At 41.3% G+C, this 18,952-nt stretch overlaps 1 non-coding gene across 1 annotated transcript; it reads right to left on the bottom strand.

The window, feature by feature from the left end:
- Positions 1 to 7,122: 7,122 nt before the first annotated feature.
- On the bottom strand, positions 7,123 to 7,229 carry LOC129035882 (U6 spliceosomal RNA). Its single transcript, XR_008502376.1, has one exon. It is a non-coding gene; the product is annotated as a U6 spliceosomal RNA (small nuclear RNA).
- Positions 7,230 to 18,952: the final 11,723 nt, after the last annotated feature.

Here is an 18,952-nt window from a genome sequence, read left to right as displayed (position 1 = left end):
GCATTCCTACATACCAATAGTAAAGAATTAGAAAACACAATAAGAGATTACACTTCTCCACAAAATTATAACACATCTAAGAACAATCTTAATAAATGTTACCTATTTTAGGAAAATTGTAAAAATGTATTGGTAGATTTGAGAGAAGACTTGAGTGAGAAAATATAGCACTTTGTGGATGGAAAAATGAAATATTTTTCAATTTAATACATTTAACTTAACTAAAATCCTCTAATCTCTCATTTTATTTTATTTGCTTAACTTAACTAAAATTCTCTAATCTCTAATTTTTTAATTAATTAATTAATTAATTAATTTTAATAAGAGTCTCGCTTTGTAGCCTAGGCTGGAGTGCAGTGGTGTCATCACAGCTCACCACAGCCTCAACTTCTCAGGCTTAAGCAATCCTCCCATCTCAGCCTCCGAGTAGCTGGGACAACAGGCACGTGCCACCATGCCCAGCTGATTTGTGATTTTTTGGTAGAGGTGGGGTCTAGCTATGTCCCCCAGGCTGGTCTTGAACTCCTGGGCTCAAACAGCCCTTCTGCCTCGGCCTCCTAAAGTGCTTGGGATTATAGGTGTGAGCCACCATGCCTGGCCTAATCCCAAATTTTAGTTCAAGAAAATTATTGTGAAAGGCCAGGCACAGTGATTCATGGCTATAATCCCACCACTTTGGGAGGCCAAGGCAGGCAGATCACTTGAGGTCAGGAGTTCGAGATGAGCCTAGCCAACATGTTGAAACCCCGTCTCTACTAAAAATACAATTAGCTGGGCATGGTGGCGGGCACCTGTAATCCCAGCTATCTGGGGGGCTGAGGCAGGAGAATCTCTTGAACCTGGGATGTGGAGGTTGTAGTGAGTTGAGATTGCACCACCGCACTCCAGCCTGGGGGACAGAGCAAGACTCGGTCTCAAAATAAAAAAAAAAAAGAGTGAAAATTATTATGAAAGTTCCCTTGAAGAATAGGCAATATTTATTTTTAAAAAGGAAAGAAAAACCTGAAAAAGAAAATAGCAAAGGTATAGACTACCTTCAGCATGATTCTGGAATAAAGATAAACATACAGAAAAAAATACATGCACATACAGAAAGAAATACTGTACCGAATTGATAGCCTCCAAATAACCTGTAAAAAATTTAATGTTTTACAGCCTGGGGAACATAATGAGGCCCCATCTCTACAAAAAAAATTAAAAACTAACCGGGTGTGGTCGTGCATGCCTGTAGTCCGAGCACTTTAGAAGGCCAAGGTGGAAGGATTGCTTTGAGCCCAGGAGGTCAAGGCTGTAGTGAGCCATGACTGCACCACTGCACTCCAGCCTGAGTGACAGAATGAGACTCTGTCTCAAAAAATAATAAATAAGTAAATAAATGTTTTAAATATTTGAAGTATCACATATGAATGAGAGGTAGAGTGGTTAATAGTTTTGTCTCTGTGCCAGATGAGGTGGCTCACACCTATAATCCCAGCTACTTAGGAGGCTAAGTGGGGAGGACTGCTTGAGGCCAGGTGTTTGAGACCAGCCTGGGCAATATAGTGAGACTATCCTCACCTCTAAAAAAAAATGATTGGGGCCGGGCACAGTGGTTCGCACCTGTAATCCCAGCACTTTGGGAGTCTGAGGCGGGCGGATCACCTGAGGTCAGGAGTTCGAGACCAACCTGACCAACATGGTGAAACCCCATCTCTACTAAAAATACAAAATTAGCTGGGCATGGTGGTACATGCCTGTAATCCCAGTTACTCGGGAGGCTGAGGCAGAAGAATTGCCTGAGCCTGGGAGGTGGAGGTTGCAGTGAGCCGAGATTGCGCCATTGCACTCTAGCCTGGGCAACAAGAGCAAAACTCTGTCTAAAAAAAAAAAAAGGAGATTGAGCCTCTAGAGGCAGACTGCCTGAGTTTAAATATAGCTGTGTGACTTGCCCTCAGTTTCCTCTTAACTAAGAAAAGGCATAATAATAATATGCACTTCATGGATTATTTTAAGAATTAAACGAGTTAATACACTGAACCAAATGGTTTTCTCTAGAATAAAGAAACAAATGAGCCAGTACATGTAAGGCACTTGGAACAGAAACTGACACCTAGTAAGTTATGTGTTAATATTATTTTTATGTGAAAGGGAAAGATTATTCAGGACATGATGCCAGGATTTAGCATAAAAAACAATTTGTTCTGGCTCCTGCCCACATTTTTAGCTTCACTTCTCTCAGTTGACTAAGGGATACACAGCCTGCTCATTTGTACCCCTGTACCTTGGTATGTGTGCTCTCTGCACAGAGTATGTTTCTCCCTTCATCTAGCACATGTCTATCTTTTTTTTCTTTTTTGAGACGGAGTCTCACCCTGTCCCCCAGGCTGGAGTGCAGTGGCAGGATCTCGGCTCACTGCAAGCTCTGCCTCCCGGGTTCACGCCTTTCTCCTGCCTCAGGCTCCTGAGTAGCTGGGACTACAGGCGCCCGCCACCACGCCTGGCTAATTTTTTGTATTTTTAGTAGAGTGGGGTTTCACCGTGTTAGCCAGGATGGTCTCGATCTCCTGACCTCGTGATCCGACCATCTCGGCCTCCCAAAGTGCTGGGATTACAGGTGTGAGCCACAGCGCTCCGCCGTCTTTTTTTTTTTTTAACTTTTAAGTTCAGGGACACATGTGCAAGCTTGTTACATAGGTAAACCTGTGTTATGGGTGTTTTCTGTATGGATTATTTCATCAGGCAGGTATTAAGCCTAGTAGTTATTAGTTTTTTTTCCTGATCTTCTCCTTCTTCCGACCCTCCACCCTCTGATAGGCCCCAGTGTGTTATTTCCCTCTATGTGTTCAGGTGTTCTCATCATTTAGCTCCCACTTATAAGTGAGAACCTGCGGTATTTGGTCTTCTGTTCCTGCGTTAGTAAGGCCTTTCTGACTCTCTATGACTCCCTAGCCTGATTGGATTTAGATGGATCTTCTGTTTTCCCATGGCAGCCCATGTTTTCTCTATTATGACACACAATAAATCAGCTAACCACACAATAAATGTATCTGTATCCCCTGTTTGAGTGTAAGTTTTCTCTCTTTCTCTCTTTTTTAAAAACCAAAACAGGGACCATGACTGGTTCCCTGTTGATTGTCTGTGGCCCAGCATGGTACTTGACATATAGTAGTCACTAAACTATATATTGAATGAATGAGAGTATCTATAGTAGGCTGGGCATGAGGGCCCACACCTGTAATCCCCGCACTTTGGGTGGCTGAGGCAGGAGGATCACTTGAGTTCAGGTGTTCAAGACTAGCCTGGGCAACATAGTGAGAATTCATCTCTACTAAGAAAAAAAAAGTAGCTATAGTAGACTGTGTATACCTCTATCACTGCATTTATCACATAATCCTGGAGTTGTTTGTCTCCTCCACCACACTGTAAGAATATCTCCTATCTAAATTTTTATCATTGCTTATCAGAGTAAATGATTAATAATTGTCTATTGAATGAATGGAGTTGGTACAATACTACTATTTATGAAAATAAAATTTTAAATGTAATATCTTAGATCCTCACAAATATATTTAATTCAAAAATGTATAACCACAGAAATGGTTAAGATGGTAAATTTCATATTACTTGATTTTACCACAATTTAAAAAATATAGCCACAGAAAACTAAAAGAAAACAGAAGTAAATATTAAATTATGTAAATGTGTAGATTATATATATTATTCTATTTACATATGATGATATATAAATAATTTATAATTAAAATATAAAAAAAAAATTTAACAGCAAATAACAAACTTGGAAAATGTCAAAGCAAATCTAGAAGGCAAATGGCCAAAGTAAGGCAAATGGCCATAAGTAATTCACTCAAATCAACAAGAAAGCCACTAAATCTCTAACAGATAAATGGCCAAACAACATGAATTAAAAAATACACAAAAGAGGAAATGCAACTAATGAAAAATGTGGCTAATAAAAAATTAAACCATGAGTAATTAGAAACATACATAAAAAGAGGTATATAATATTTAATCTTTTTTTTTTTTTTTGAGATGGAGTCTTGATCTGTCACCCAGGCTGGAGTGCAGTGGCGCGATCTTGGCTAACTGCAACCTCTACCTCCCAGGTTCAAGTGATTCTCCTGCCTCAGCCTCCCAAGTAGCTGGGATTACAGGCATGCACCACCATGCCTGACTAATTTTTGTACTTTTAGTAGAGACGGGGTTTCACCATGTTGGCTAGGCTGGTCTCGAACTCCTGACCTCAGGTGATCCGCCTGCCTTGGCCTCCCAAAGTGCTGGGATTACAGGCATGAGCCACTGTGCCTGGCCAATATTTTATCTTATAAAATTAGCAAAAATAAAAATGATAAGTGATGAAAACCAATGTTGATTAGATTGTTGATTGCAATGTAAGTTTGTACGATACTTACGAAAAGTATATATATATATATATATTTTTAAAGATAGAGTCTTGCTCTGTCGCCCAGGCTGGAATGCAGTGACGTGATCTCAGCTCACTTCAACCCCTGGCTCCTGGGTTCAACCAATTCTCCTGCCTCAGCCTCTCAAGTAGCTGGGATTATTTAAACGCGTACCATCACAGCTGGCTATTTTTGTTTGTTTGTTTTTGAGACAGAGTCTCTCTCTCTGTCACCCAGGCTGGAATGCAGTGGCGTGATCTCGGCTCACTGCAAACGCCACCTCCTAGGTTCAAGCGATTCTCCTGCCTCAGGTGCTAATTGTTATATTTTTAGTAGATATGGGGTTTCACCATGTTGGCCAGGCTGGTTCTGAACACCTGACCTCAAGTGATGCACCTGCTTCAGCCCCCCAAAGTACTGGGATTACAGGCCTGAGCCACTGTGTCCGACCACATGGAAAGTAATTTTCCAATATACCATGAACCTAAAATTTTTTGATTCAAGAATTTCCAAAATATATTGTAATGAATTGTTTCTAAATATATAAAGTCATCCATACAAAAATATTTTTATAGCAATATTATTTATAACAGAGGAAAATTATAAATAATTTAAAGATCCATCCATAGGGGAATACTTATCTAAGGCATGGAATATTCATTTGAATATTCATAAAATGTTGTAGAGTCATTAACATTTTCAGAGAATATATAGTAGCATTAAAATACTTTAAAAACCATTTGGACAATAACCACACATAGAAATTATAAGAAAATGCCCACATTTTGCCATATTGTGTTTGGACAGTAAGCTAAAGGTCATAGTTATTTTTCTTCTTTTGTATATTTAATCTGATTTTTTAACTTTTAATAACAAAAATGGGCCAGTGCAGTGGCTCATGCCTGTAATCCTAGCACTTTGGGAAGCTGAGGCAGGTGGATCACCTGAGGTTGGGAGTTCGAGACCAGCCTGGCCAACATGGTGAGACCCCCATCTCTACTAAAAATACAAAAATTAGCCAGGCATGGTGGTGTGCACCTGTAGTCCCAGCTACTTGGGAGGCTGAGGCAGGAGAATCGCTTGAACCCTGGAGGCAGAGGTTGCAGTGAGCTGAGATCGTGCCACTGCATTCCAGCCTGGATGACAGAGTGAGACTGTGTCTCAGAACAACAACAACAACAAAACCCAGAAATGAACATTAAAAGAATACAAATAGTTGATATTAGATGTAAAAGTTTATTGAAACCCAGGCGTGGTGGTGTACACTTATAGTCCTAGCTACTTGGGAGGCTTAGGCAAGAGGATTGCATGAGCCAGGAGTTCGAGGCTTTAGTGCAGTATAATTGCGCCTGTGACTCGCCACGGCACTCCAGCCTGGATAACATAGTAAGACCTTGCCTCTTAAAAAAAAAAAAAAAGTCTATTTGAGAAACTAGATACTCTCCCACTAAGATTAGGAATAAGGCAAGGATGTCTGTTCTCATCACCTCTATTCAACATTACGCTGGAAGTTGTAGCTAATGCAGTAAAACAACAACAACAAAATAAATAAAACATATAGACAGGGAAGCAACGAACAAAACTGTGTTCACAGATGATAATGATTGTCTATGTAAAAACTTCTAAAGAACCAACCAAAGAATCCTGGCCCTAATAAGTGATTACAGCAAGGATGCAAGATACAAGATTTTTTTATTTTTTTTTGGTAAAAACAAAATGTGTTTTTTTAATAAAAAAATATGAAGTCTGCCACCAAACTCTTGAAGCAACCCTTTTTTCTTATCGCCTTCTTGTGTCAAATAATGTGTTGCAGTTGATTACTTTGTGGTGGTTTCCAAATGGGCAAGTGGCAAGTTCTCTTGGATTTCAGCTTCTACAGTTATCCAAAATCAGCATCAGCTGAGCTATGCTTCCTCTGAAGGCTCTGAGGGAGAACCCTTCCTTGACTCTTCTGGTGGCTCTTGACATTCTTTGGCTTGTGGCAACATGATTTTAATTTCTGCTTGTTTCACATGGCTTTTTTTTTTTTTTTTTAAGACAGAGTCTTGCTCTGTCGCCCAGGCTGGAGTGTAGTGGCACGATCTCGGCTCACTGCAACCTCCACCTCCCAGGATCATGCCATTCTCCTGCCTCAGCCTCCTGAGCAGCTGGGACTACAGGTGCATGCTACCACACCTGGCTAATTTTTTGTATTTTTGGTAGAGACAAGGTTTCACCATGTTAGCCAGGATGGTCTTGAGTTCCTGACCTCCTGATCTGCCTGCCTCGGCCTCCCAAAGTGCTGGGATTACAGGTGTGAGCCACCACGCCCGGCCTTTTTTTTTGTTTTTCTTTTTTTATTTTGAGATGAATTCTTGCTCTGTTGCCCAGGCTGGAGTGCAGTGACACAATCTCGGTTCACTGCAACCACCATATCCCATGTTCAAGCGATTCTCTTGCTGCAGCCTCCCGAATAGTTGAGACTAAGGCATGAGCGACCATGCCTGGATAATTTTTGTTTTTAGTAGAGATGGGGCTTCACCATGTTGGCCAGGCTGGTCTCCAACTCCTGACCTCGGGTGATCCACCTGCCTTGGCCTTCCAAAGTGCTGGGATTACAGGCGTGAGCACCGTGGCTGGCCTCATATGGCCTTCTTTGTGTCGTTTCCTGTTCTTCTTCTTTTTCTTTTTTCTTTTTCTTTTTTTTTTCAGAGAAAGGGTGTCACTCTTGCCCAAGCTGAAGACAAATAAAGAATGCTTCACAAATCCGTGTGCTATCCTTGCACAGAGGCTATGCTAATCTTCTCTGTATCATTCCAATTTTAGTAAATGTGTTTCCAAAGTGAGCACAAGATGTAGGATTAATACACAAGAGTCAATTGTTTTCTTATATGCTAGCAATGAATGATTGAAATTTGAAATTAAAAAGAAAAAATCCAGCCTGGATAACATGGTGAGACCCCATCTCTACAAAAAATAAAAATAAAAAATTAGTTGGACATGGTGGTGCACACTTGTGGTCCCATCTACTAGGGAGGCTAAAGTGGGAGGATCACTTGAGCCTGGGAAGTTGAGGCTGCAGTGAGCCATGACTGCACCATTAAACTCCAGCCTGGGTGACAGAGTGAGATTTTCTCAAAAAAGGAGAAAAAGAAGCTTCTCAACAAAGGCTAAGTTTTAAAATATGTACTCTAGCTAGGCGAGGTGGCTCATGCCTGTAATTCCAGCACTTTGGGAGGCCGAGGCGAGCGGATCATGAGATCAGGAGTTCAAGACTAGCCTGGCCAATATGGTGAAACCTCATCTCTACTAAAAATACAAAAATCAGCTGGGCATGGTGGCATGCACCTGTAGTTCTAGCTACTTGGGAGGCTGAGGCAGAAGAATCACTTGAACCGGGGAGGCGGAGGGTGCAGTAAGCAGAGATCATACCATTGCACTCCAGCCTGGGCGACAGAGCAAGACTCTGTCTCCAAAAAAAAGAAAAAAAAGTGTACTCTAGGACTGAAGTATCTTTTCCTTAAAAAAGAAAAGGAATAAAAATAAAGTAAATGTGTACTGAATATTTATTTGCTAGTGGGCAATAATTTATCACTAAATGATTTCAGATTTCATATGAGAAAACGCAAGAAATGAAAATTTTCAGAACAAGTTCATTAAGCTGATTAAATAAGAACATATGTAGGTAACAATAACATAATTTCACATCCATTATGATGACTATTATTATTATTTAAAACCCAGAAAATAATAAGTATTGGAAAAGATAAGGAGAAATTAGAATGTTTGTGCCATGCCGGTGGGAATATAAAATGGTGCAGCCATTGTGGAAGAGGGTATGGTAGTTCCTCAAAAAATTAAACAGAATTACCATATGATCCAGCAGTTCTCCTTCTGGGTAGGTACCCCAAAGAATGGAAAGCAGGGACTTCGCCAGGAGCGTGTCTCAGCACTTTGAGAGGCTGAGGTGGGAGGATCACTTTAGCCCAGGAATTGGAGACCAGCTTGCTCAACATAGCAAGACCCTGTCTTTATCACAAATTTAAAAAATATCCAGGCGCGGTGTCTCACACATGTAATCCCAAAACTTTAGGAGGCTGAGGCGGGCAGATCACTTGAGACCAGCCTGGGCAACATGACAAAACCTCATCTCTACCAAAAATACAAAAATTAGCTGGGCATGGGGTGCATGCCTGTAATCCCTATTCGGGAGGCTGAGGCACGAGAATTGCTTGAACCCAGGAGGTGGAGGTTGCAGTGAGCTGAGATCATTCCACTGCACTCCAGCCTGAGTGACAGAGCGAGACTCTGTCTCAAAAATAAATAAATAAATAAATAAATAAATAAAAATAAAAAGAAAGGGATTCAAACAGAATTTTTTGCACTCACGTTCATAGCAGTATTATTCACGGTAGCCAAAAGGTGGAAACAACCCAAAATGTCCAATGACTGATGATTAGATAAACAAAATGTGGTATACACATAAATATTTTTTAGCCTTAAAAAGGAATGAAATTCTGACACATTCTACAACATGGATCAACCTTGAAGACATTATGCTAAGTGAAATAAACCAGACACAAAAGGACAAACACTGTATGATTCTGCTTATGTGACGTACCTAGAGAGGTCAAATTCAATTCATAAAGACAGAAACTAGGATGCTTGTTACCAGGGGCTGGAGGGAGGAGGGAATGGGCAGTAGAGTTAGTGTTGAATGGGTAGAGTTTCAGTTTGAAAGAATGAAAAAGTTTTAGTGATAAATAGTAGTGATGGTTGCACAATAATATGAATGTACTTAATGCCACTGACCTGTATACCTAAAAATAGCTAAATAATAACTTAAGTGTTATGATTTTTTTTTTTTTTTTGAGATGGAGTCTTGCTCTGTCGCCCAGGCTGGAGTGCAATGGCGCGATCTCGGCTCACTGCAACCTCTGCCTCCCAGGTTCATGCAATTCTCCTGCCTCAGCCTCCCGAGTAGCTGGGATTACAGGCGTGTACCATCATGCCCAGTTAATTTTTTGTATTTTTAGTAAAGACGGGGTTTCACTGTGTTAGCCAGGCTCGAACTGCTGACCTCGTTATCCTCCTGCCTTGGCCTCCCAAAGTGCTGAGATTACTGATGTGAGCCACTGTGCCCAGCCTGTGTTATGAATATTTTACCATAATAAAAAATTTCTTTTTTTAGAAATAAATGAGGCCAGGTATGGTGGCTCATGCCTGTAATCCCAACTACTCAGGAGGCTGAGGCAGGAGAATTGCTTGAACCCAGGAGGTGGAGATTGCAGTGAGCCGAGATTGCACCATTGCACTCCAGCCTGGGTGACAGAGTGAGACCCTGTCTCAATCAATCAATCAATCAATCAATCAATCAATAAGCAAAACCTGCATATGAAGAAATCTTTATGATGGTGATGACTTAATACTGTGGCTTAGTCTGGGCGTGGTGGCTCACGCCTGTAATCCCAGCACTTTGGGAGGCCATGAGGGTGGATCACTTGAGCTCAGCAGTTCGAGAACAGCTTGGGCAACATGGTGAAATCCCATCTACAAAAAATACAAAAATTACCTGGAGGCTGGGTATGTTGGCTCACGCCTGTAATCGCAGCATATTGGGAGGCCAAGGCGGGTGGATCACTTGAGGCCAGGAGCTTGAGACCAGCCTGGCCAACATGGTTAAACCCTGTCTCTACTGAAAATACAAAAATTATTGGGTGTGGTGGCACATACCTGTAATCCCAGCTACTTGAGAGGCTAAGGTGGGAGGATGGCTGGAGCCCCGGAGGTCAAGGCTGCAATGAGCCATGATCACACCACTGAACTCCAGCCTGGGTGACAAAGTGACTGTTTCTGAGACCATATCTCAAAAAAAAGGAAGAAGGAAAAAGAAAAAAATACTCTTACAGAATTCTCAAATATTTATGAAAACAGATGATGAATTTATGAAATATTTATTACAACTTAGTGAATCAGGATAGGGACTTCATCTTTTCTAAATGATTATTAAGTATTTATTGAATATTTTACTATATTGAGGGCTACAATGGACTGAGTGCTTGTGTTCCCGGCAAACTCATATACTGAAATCCTAACCCCCAATGTAATGGTATTAGGAGATGGGGTCTTTGGGCAGGTAATTAGGTCATCAGCATGGAGCCTTCATGAATGGATTAGTGCCCTTATAAAAAGGATCCCAGGCAGGGCGAGGTGGCTCACGCCTGTAATCCTAGCACTTTGGGAGGCCGAGGCAGGCAGATCACAAGGTCAGGAGTTCGAGATCAGCCTGGCCAACTTGGTGAAACCCTGTCTCTACAAAAATTAGCCGGGTGTAGTGGCGTGTGCCTATAATCCCAGCTACTGGAGAGGCTGAGGCAGGAGAATTGCTTGAACCCAGGAGGCAGAGGTTGCAGTGAGCTGAGATCACACCACTATACTCCAGCCTGAGCTACAGAGTAAGATTCCGTCTCAAAAAAAAAAAAAAAAAAAAAAAAAAAGGACCCCAGAGAGAGTTCTCTCTCTCACTCCTTTTTCTTTGCAATTTTTTTTTTTTTTTTTTTTTTTTTTTGAGACAGGGTCTCACACTGCCATCCAGGCTGGAGTGCAATGGCACGATCTCGGCTCAGTGCAAACTCCACCTCCTGGGTTCAAGTGATTCTCCTGCCTCAGCCTCTGGAGTAGCTGGGATTATACATGCTAGCCACCATGCCGGGCTAATTTTTGTTGGCCAGGCTGGTCTCAAACTCCTGACCTCAAGTGATCCGCCCGCCTTGTCCTGCCGAAGTGCTGACATTACAGATGTAAGCCACTGCACCCAATCCTCTCACTCTCTTTCTGCCATGTGAGGATACAATGAAAAGATGGCAGTGTGCCAACCAGAAGAGGGCTCTCAGCAGCACCCTACTTCATTGGTACTCTGATCTAGGACTTCCAGGCCCCAGAACTGAAAAATACATTTCTGTTGTTTAGAAGCCACCTGGTCTACGGCATTTTGTTACAGCAGCCCAACTGACTAAGACAAGAGGCCATGTTAAGCAATGTAAATTTAAGGAATTTACATTTTATTATGGTTACTACTATTTTCTCTCTTTTTTTGAGGCATAGTCTCTCTCTGTTGCCCAGGTTGGAGTGCAGTGGCATGATCTCGGCTCACTGCAACCTCCGCTTCCCGGGTTCAAGCAATTCTCCTGCCTCAGCCTCCTGAGCAGCTGAGACTACAGGCGTGCACCATCACACCCAGTTAATTTTCATATTTTTAGTAGAGATGGGGTTTCACCATGTTGGCCAGGCTGGTCTCGAACTCCTAATGTCAAGCAATCCACCCGCCTTGGCCTCCCAAAGTGCTGAGATTACAGGCGTGAGCCACTGCACCCAGATGGAATTTACATTTTAAAAAGAAAACATAATAAAAATTATAAAAGTTTAAGAATACAAAATAGTATCTGCCAAGTATTAAATGAGTGGGGCAGACATATATACTCCAGGAATTCTATATTCAAAGCACTACTTCATAGTGCTTTGTACAATGACAGAATTTTGCAGCTGGAAGGGATCTTGGAGATCATCTAGTTCCTTTTTTTTTCATTTTTCTTAACTTTTTTTTATTAAAAAACTATTTTATCTTCAGAAATTATGTCTTGCTATGTCACCCGTGCTGGACTTGAACTCCTGAGCTCAACTGATCCTCCTGCTTCAGCCTCCCGAATAGCTTGGACTACAGGCACATGCCACTGTGCTGGCTTGATTTTCTTTTACAAAATTTCAATTGATGCGCAATAGTTGTACACACTTATGGGGTACAGAATAATAGTTCAATATATGTATATAATGTGTTATAATCTATTCAGGATAATTAACATATCCGTCACCTGAAACATTTATCATTTCTTTATGCTGGGACCTCCAAAATCCTCCTTTCTAGCTATTTGAAAATATACAATAAATTATTTTGGATATAGTCACCCTCCATTTCTATAGAACACTAGAACTTATTCCTCCTACTTAGCTGTAATTCTGTATACTTTAACCAATCTCTCCCTATCTCCTCTGCCTGCTACCCTTCCCAGTCTCTGATAACCACTATTCTACTTTCTACTACTGTGAGATCAAAACAATTTTTTTTAGCTCCCACATATTAGTGAGAACATGTGGTATTTGTCTTTTGGTGCCTGACTTATTTCACTTAACATAATGATCTCCAGACTCATCCATGTTGCTGAGAATGGCAGGATTTAGTTCTTTTTATGGCTGAATAGTATTCCATTTGTTACATATACCACATTTTCTTCATCTACTCATCTTCTGATGGACACCTAGGTTGATTCTGTATCTTGGAAGGAGTTCTTTTTATATATATAATTTATATATATATAAAAAAATATATAAATTATATATAAATATATATAAAGATGATTAAATTTCTTGTTTGATATACATGCAAGTATTTTCTCCCAATAATTTGTTTTTAACAACTTTATTGAGCTATAATCCCCAAACCAAACAATTCGCCCACTGACAGTGTTAAATTCAATGTTTTTTAGTATATTCAGAGTTGTACTACCATCACCAATCAATTTTAGAACATTATTTACCTGTTTTAATATTTTACATGTGCAAAAGTTTTTTTCAGCTTTGTGCAATCAAATATCTCCATATTTATACTTTGTGTAATATGCAGATACCATCTTTCATCTCATTAATTTTATTTTTATTTTTTAATTTTTTTTGAGATGAAGTCTTGGTCTGTCACCCAGGCCGGAGTGCAGTGGCGCCATCTCAGCTCACTGCAACCTCTGCCTCCTGGGTTCAAGCGATTCTTGTGCCTCAGCCTCCTGAGTAGCTGGGATTACTGGCATGTGCTACCATGCCAGGCTAGTTTTGTATTTTTAGTAGAGACAGGGTTTCACCATGTTGGCCAGGCTGGTCTTGAACTCTTGATCTCGGGTGATCCACCTGCCTCGGCCTCCCAGAGTGCTGGGATTGTAGGTGTGACCCACCACGTTCGGCCTCAACTCATCAATTTTAGATTTTGTCAATTGATTTCCTATTATTGTAGATAAAGATTTGGCTTTCTTATACAATCATTTCGTATTGGTAAAAAAAAAAAAATCTACCTCTGTAGTTAAATAAATATTTAGACTCTAAATTATGTTTATATAAACATTATTCAATGTTGAGTATTATAATGTACTTTATGTCTTATTTTTTACTTTTTTGTTTTTCCTATAGATAGTTTAATAATTGCCGTGTTTTTGTTTTTGTTTTTTAATTGAGACAGAGTCTCACTGTGTCTCCCAGGCTGGAGTGCAGTGGTGCGATCTCGGCTCACTGTAACCTTCACCTCCCAGGTTCAAGTGATTCTCCTGCCTCAGCTTCCTGAGTAGCTAGGATTACAGGTGTGCATCACCATGCCTGGCTAATTTTTGTATTTTTAGTAGAGATGGGGTTTCACCATGTTGGCCAGGCTGGTCTCGAACTCCTGACCTCAAGTGATCCACTTGCCTCAGCCTCCCAAAGTGCTGGGATTACAGGTGTGAGCAACTGCACCCAGCCAATTGCCTTGTTTTTTGATTTGCTTAGTCATATTTGCATCTATTACTAAATCTTCTCATACCTGCCAATAGCTCTTGGTACAATTTCTCACAAGGTCCATCTCCTCTATACATATATTCGTTTTAATTGTCTCCTGGAGATCTTTGTTCCCCTCTATCTAGTAATGTCCTATGCCTGCTCTCAGTTGCCTATTCGTCCTCTTGAGACTTCGCTTTGCTGGCATCTTAGAAATTCCTCCTAATCTGAATTCTGTTCTTTGAATGATTTCATTTTTCTTGGTTTACTGTGTCATTTTCATGGAGCGTATGTCCCAGTAGCTTTGTCCAGAGGGTATAATGGCAACAAATATTACTGTGCCTGTCCCTTGAGTGACACTGCTGTAGTCCAGACAGTTTGCCCTCTCCCCCTAATGCACAGCTGTGATTTAGGGATTCCCTTCCTTTTTCTCCTGTGCTGGGTCGCCTGTTTTCTGTTTTCCATATCTGCCTCTTCTTTGTTTACCCCACATTTTGATAAAGCTTATTTTCCAATAGCTTCCTGAGAAAAATTACAATGGAAACACATTTTTAAATAAATGTATTTTTTGGCCCGGCGCAGTAGCTCATGCCTGTAATCCCAGCACTTTGGGAGGCCAAGGCGGGCAAATCACGAGGTCAGGAGTTCAAGACTAGCCTGACCAATATGGTGAAACCCCGTCTCTACTAAAAATACAAAAATTAGCTGGTGTGGTGGTGCGCGCTGTAATCTCAGCTGTTCAGGAGGCTGAGGCAGAAGAATCACTTGAACCTGGGAGGTGGAGGTTGAAGTGAGCCGAGATCATGCCACTGCACTCCAGCCTGGGCAACAGAGTCAGACTCTGTCTCAAAATAATAATAATGTATTTTTCTTCCCACACATGTTTGTTTGTTTGGCTGGGTTCAGGGTTCTAGACTGTGGATCATTTTCATATAAACTTTTGAGGGAAACAGAGGTGATGCTTCCTGTGGTGGTGGAGGCTGAAGGGTCCTCTCTGGTATGCCTGAGAGTTTTCAGGAGCCAGTTCCACATCCCATGGAATGTCTCCAGATTCATGAGCGCGCAGAGGCTGTGGCAGTGGCAGTGACAGTAGCAACAGCAGTTGTACCTTCTAAGTGTGACCTTAAAGCCAAAAGTCTAGTGATGGTGTCTGGCATTGTTCCTTCCTTCTGTTCCTGTGCCCAGCCCACACCCCCAACCATATTAAGTACCAAATTTCCTGAAAACAAAACAAAACAAAAACAAAACACTTTTTTGAATGAAATACCTGGAGTGATTTCTGTTTCCTGTGCTGAAGGCCAACAGATAATGTTCTCTTTGTGATGACGTCCATAAGTATGTCACATGTGGCTATTCCATATTCTGAATTGTAAATCATTTGGACTCTAAATCTGTTTTGTCTGTTTGTTTCTGCTGAGTCTCATGGTGCTGGTGCTTGGTCATATTTATTGTGAGTAGATTTTGCAGTGGTGGGGATGGTGGTGATATGTACAGATCACAGTAGGGAAACAATGAGGAGTGAGTGAAAAACCCTTGAAGTAGAAGCACGTCCGACACCTTCAGGAAGTAAGAGGTCAGTGTGGCTCCAGTGGAATGAGCGAATGGCAGACAGTAAGTACAGAGAGGTAACGGGCCGGATGGTACAGGGATATGGTAAGGAATTTGTCTTAGACTCTTAGTGAAAAGAAGAGCACTGGAGAGTTTTCAGCCGAAAGAGTGATATGATCTAACTTACATTTTATAAGAATCACTCTGGATGCCATGTTCAGAGTGTACTGTAAGGGGAACAAAAGCAGAATCAGGGAGATCAGTAAAGAGATAATAACGAGATGCAGACGATGGTAGCTTGGACCTGTAGGTAGTATTGGAGGCAGTGAAAATTGTTGGATTTTGGCTGTGTCTTGGAGATTGAGCCAATAGAATTTGCTGATGGTTTAAATATGAATATGTGCATATGTTTGTGTGTGTGTGAGAGAGAGAGGAGAGGAGGAGAGGATTACTTCAAAGTTTTCAGCCTGAGCAAATGGAAGGATGGAGGTATTATCAGTTTAGTTGAGATGCAGGCTTGTGAAGGAAGATCAGGAGTTTAGTTTGATATATCTATTAGGCAGATAAATGGAAATGTGAAGTTGGAAAATGGATATGTAAGTCTGAAGTTCATGGGAAAAATTAGCAGTTGATAGGAATTTGGAAATATCAGTATTCAGATGGTATATAATGCTATGAGATTGGATGAGATCACTAGGTAGTGAGTATAGAAACGAGTTCTAGGGCAATTAAGTATTAAGAAGACAGGAAAACCAGGAACAATGAACATGACCATCTGAGAAGGAGTGGTTATCAAAGAAGAAAACCAACCCACTGACGTCCTTGAAACTTAGTGAAAAAGTATTTCATCAGGAGATTTTTCTCAGGCCGGGTATGGTGGCCCATGCTTATAATCCTAGCACTTTAGGAGGCGGAGATGGAAGGATCGCTTGAGGCCAGGAGTTTGAGGCTGCATTGAGCTACGATCATGCCACCACACCACTCCAGCCTGGGTGACAGAGCAAGACCCTGTCTCTAAAAAAAGGAAAGAAAATAAAATCTTCACTTCGCATGGAGAAGTGTTTTGTTGAAATCATAGGGACTTAAATTCCAGATTATTAACAATTTTCTCTTTTTTTGAGAGAGGGTCTCACTCTCTTTCCCAGGCTGGAATGCAGTGTCAGGATGATCATGGCTCACTGCAGCCTCCACCTCTCAGGCTCTAGCGATCCTCCTGCCTCAGCCTCCCTAGTAGCTGGGACTACATGCATGCACCACAACGCTCAGCTAATTTTTTGTATTTTCGGTAGAGATGGGGTTTCACCATGTTGGCCAGGCTGGTCTCAAACTCCTGGACTTAAGTGATCCTCTCACCTTGGCCTCCCAAAGTGCTGGGATTACAGGCATGAGCCACGGCACCTGGCCTAACAATTTGTTAATTATACTTTTTGTTTTGCAAAGGATCCTTCTTAAATATTTAATGAAACTTCACAAGCATATTATACATTAGACAGAAAATAATACAGATTTTCTGATCTTATTTCTTTTTTCTTTCTTTTTGTTTTTGAGATGGAGTCTCACTCTGTTGCCCAGGATGGAGCACAGTGGCGCGATCTCGGCTCACTGCAACCTCTGCCTCCTAGGTTCAAGTGATTCTTGTGCCTCAGCCTCCCAAGTAGCTGGGGCTGCAGGCACACGCCACCACACCCAGCTAATTTTTGTATTTTTAGTAGAGACAGTGTTTCACCATATTGGCCAGGCTGGTCTTGAACTCCTGACCTCATGGTCCACCTGCCTTGGCCTCCCAAAGTGCTGGGATTACAGGCTTAAGCCACCACGCCGGGCCTCTTTTTTCTTTATATATGTATAAATAGAGATGGAGTCTCGCTATGTTGCCCAGGTTGGTCTCGAACTCCTAGCCTCAAGTGATCCTCCCACTTTGGCCTCCCAAAGTTCTGGGATCACAGGCCAAGCCACCACATCTGGCTCCAAAAAACAGACTCTTATCTCTTACCTCCAATCCTAATCCTGTTTGGTCAAAAGTACATCATCCATCTTTGGATTATCTATTGTTTTTATTTTAAAAAAGTTATAGAAAAGTTGCAAAAATAGTGCAGAGAGTTAATATTATATCTTTTACTCAGTTTTGCTTCATGTTAACAATTTCCATAATCATATACAATTATGAAAGACAGAAAGTAAACATCAATATGATACTGTTTACTAGAGTACGGGCCTTATTCAGATTTTACCCTTTTCCCACCTGTGTCTTTTTTCTGTTCTGGGATCACACATTGCATTTAATTATGATGCCATGAATCTGTGACAGATTGGACAAGCAAAGACAATGAAAGTCAGGGAAAGACAATCTTTCCTTGTCTTTCATAATCTTGACATTGATGAATCCTGGTCAGTTATTTAGCAGAATGCCTTTCAGTTTTGGTTTATCTGTTGTTTTCTCATGATTAGATTTAGATCATGCATTTTTTGGCAAGAGTACCATAGAAGTGATGTTGTGTAACTCTTTATACATTATACCAGGGGATACATGATGTTAACATGTGTAACTACTGGTGATGTCAACCTTGATGATATCTGCCTGCTTTCTTCATAATAGCCACTGTTAAAGTGAAAGAAAATGACTGTTTTCCCCTTTGTAATTGATAAATATCTTGGAGGCAATACTTTTTTTTTTTTTTTTTTTGAGACAAAGTCTCACACTGTCACCCAGGCTGGAGTGCAGTGGCATGATCTCCACTCACTGCAACCTCCACCTCCCGGGTTCAAGAGATTCTCCTGCCTCAGCCTCCCAAGTAGGTGGGATTACAGGTGCCCACCACCACACCCGGCAAATTTTTTGTATTTTTAGTAGAGACGGGGTTTCACTATGTTGGCCAGGCTGGTCTCAAACTCCTGACCTCATGATCTGCCCCCTCGGCCTCCCAAAGTGCTGGGATTACAGGCGTGAGCCACGTCGCCCGGCCCTTGGAGGCAATACTTTTAGACAATGCTAATAATCCTCTCTCTCCTAAAACTTTCTTTATTTTATTTTATTTATTTATTTATTTATTTTTTTGAGACGGAGTCTCGCTCTGTCCCCAGGCTGCTGGATTGTAGTGGTGCGATCTTGGCTCACTGCAACCTCTGCCTCCTGGGTTCAAGTGATTCTCCTGCCTCAGCCTTCTGAGTAGCTGGGACTACAGGCACACGCCACCATGCCCAGCTAATTTTTGTATTTTTAGTAGAGCTGAGATTTCACCATGTTGGCCAGGATGGTCTCAATCTCTTGACATTGTGATCTGCCCACCTCGGCCTCCCAAAGTGCTGGTATTACAGGTGTGAGCCACTGCGTCCTGCCTCTCCTCAAACTTTCATCCATTGATTTTAACATCAATTGGTAGATCTTGCCTGCAATAATTATTATTGTGGTGTTTTCCTAATGGTGATTTAGTATTTCTCTCATTCTTTCTATATATATA

This window comes from Pongo pygmaeus, chromosome 3, assembly GCF_028885625.2.
Source record: "Pongo pygmaeus isolate AG05252 chromosome 3, NHGRI_mPonPyg2-v2.0_pri, whole genome shotgun sequence".
NCBI lineage: Eukaryota > Metazoa > Chordata > Mammalia > Primates > Hominidae > Pongo > Pongo pygmaeus.
Note: the sequence above shows the minus strand (reverse complement) of the source record. Positions and strands in the feature narration are given on the sequence as shown.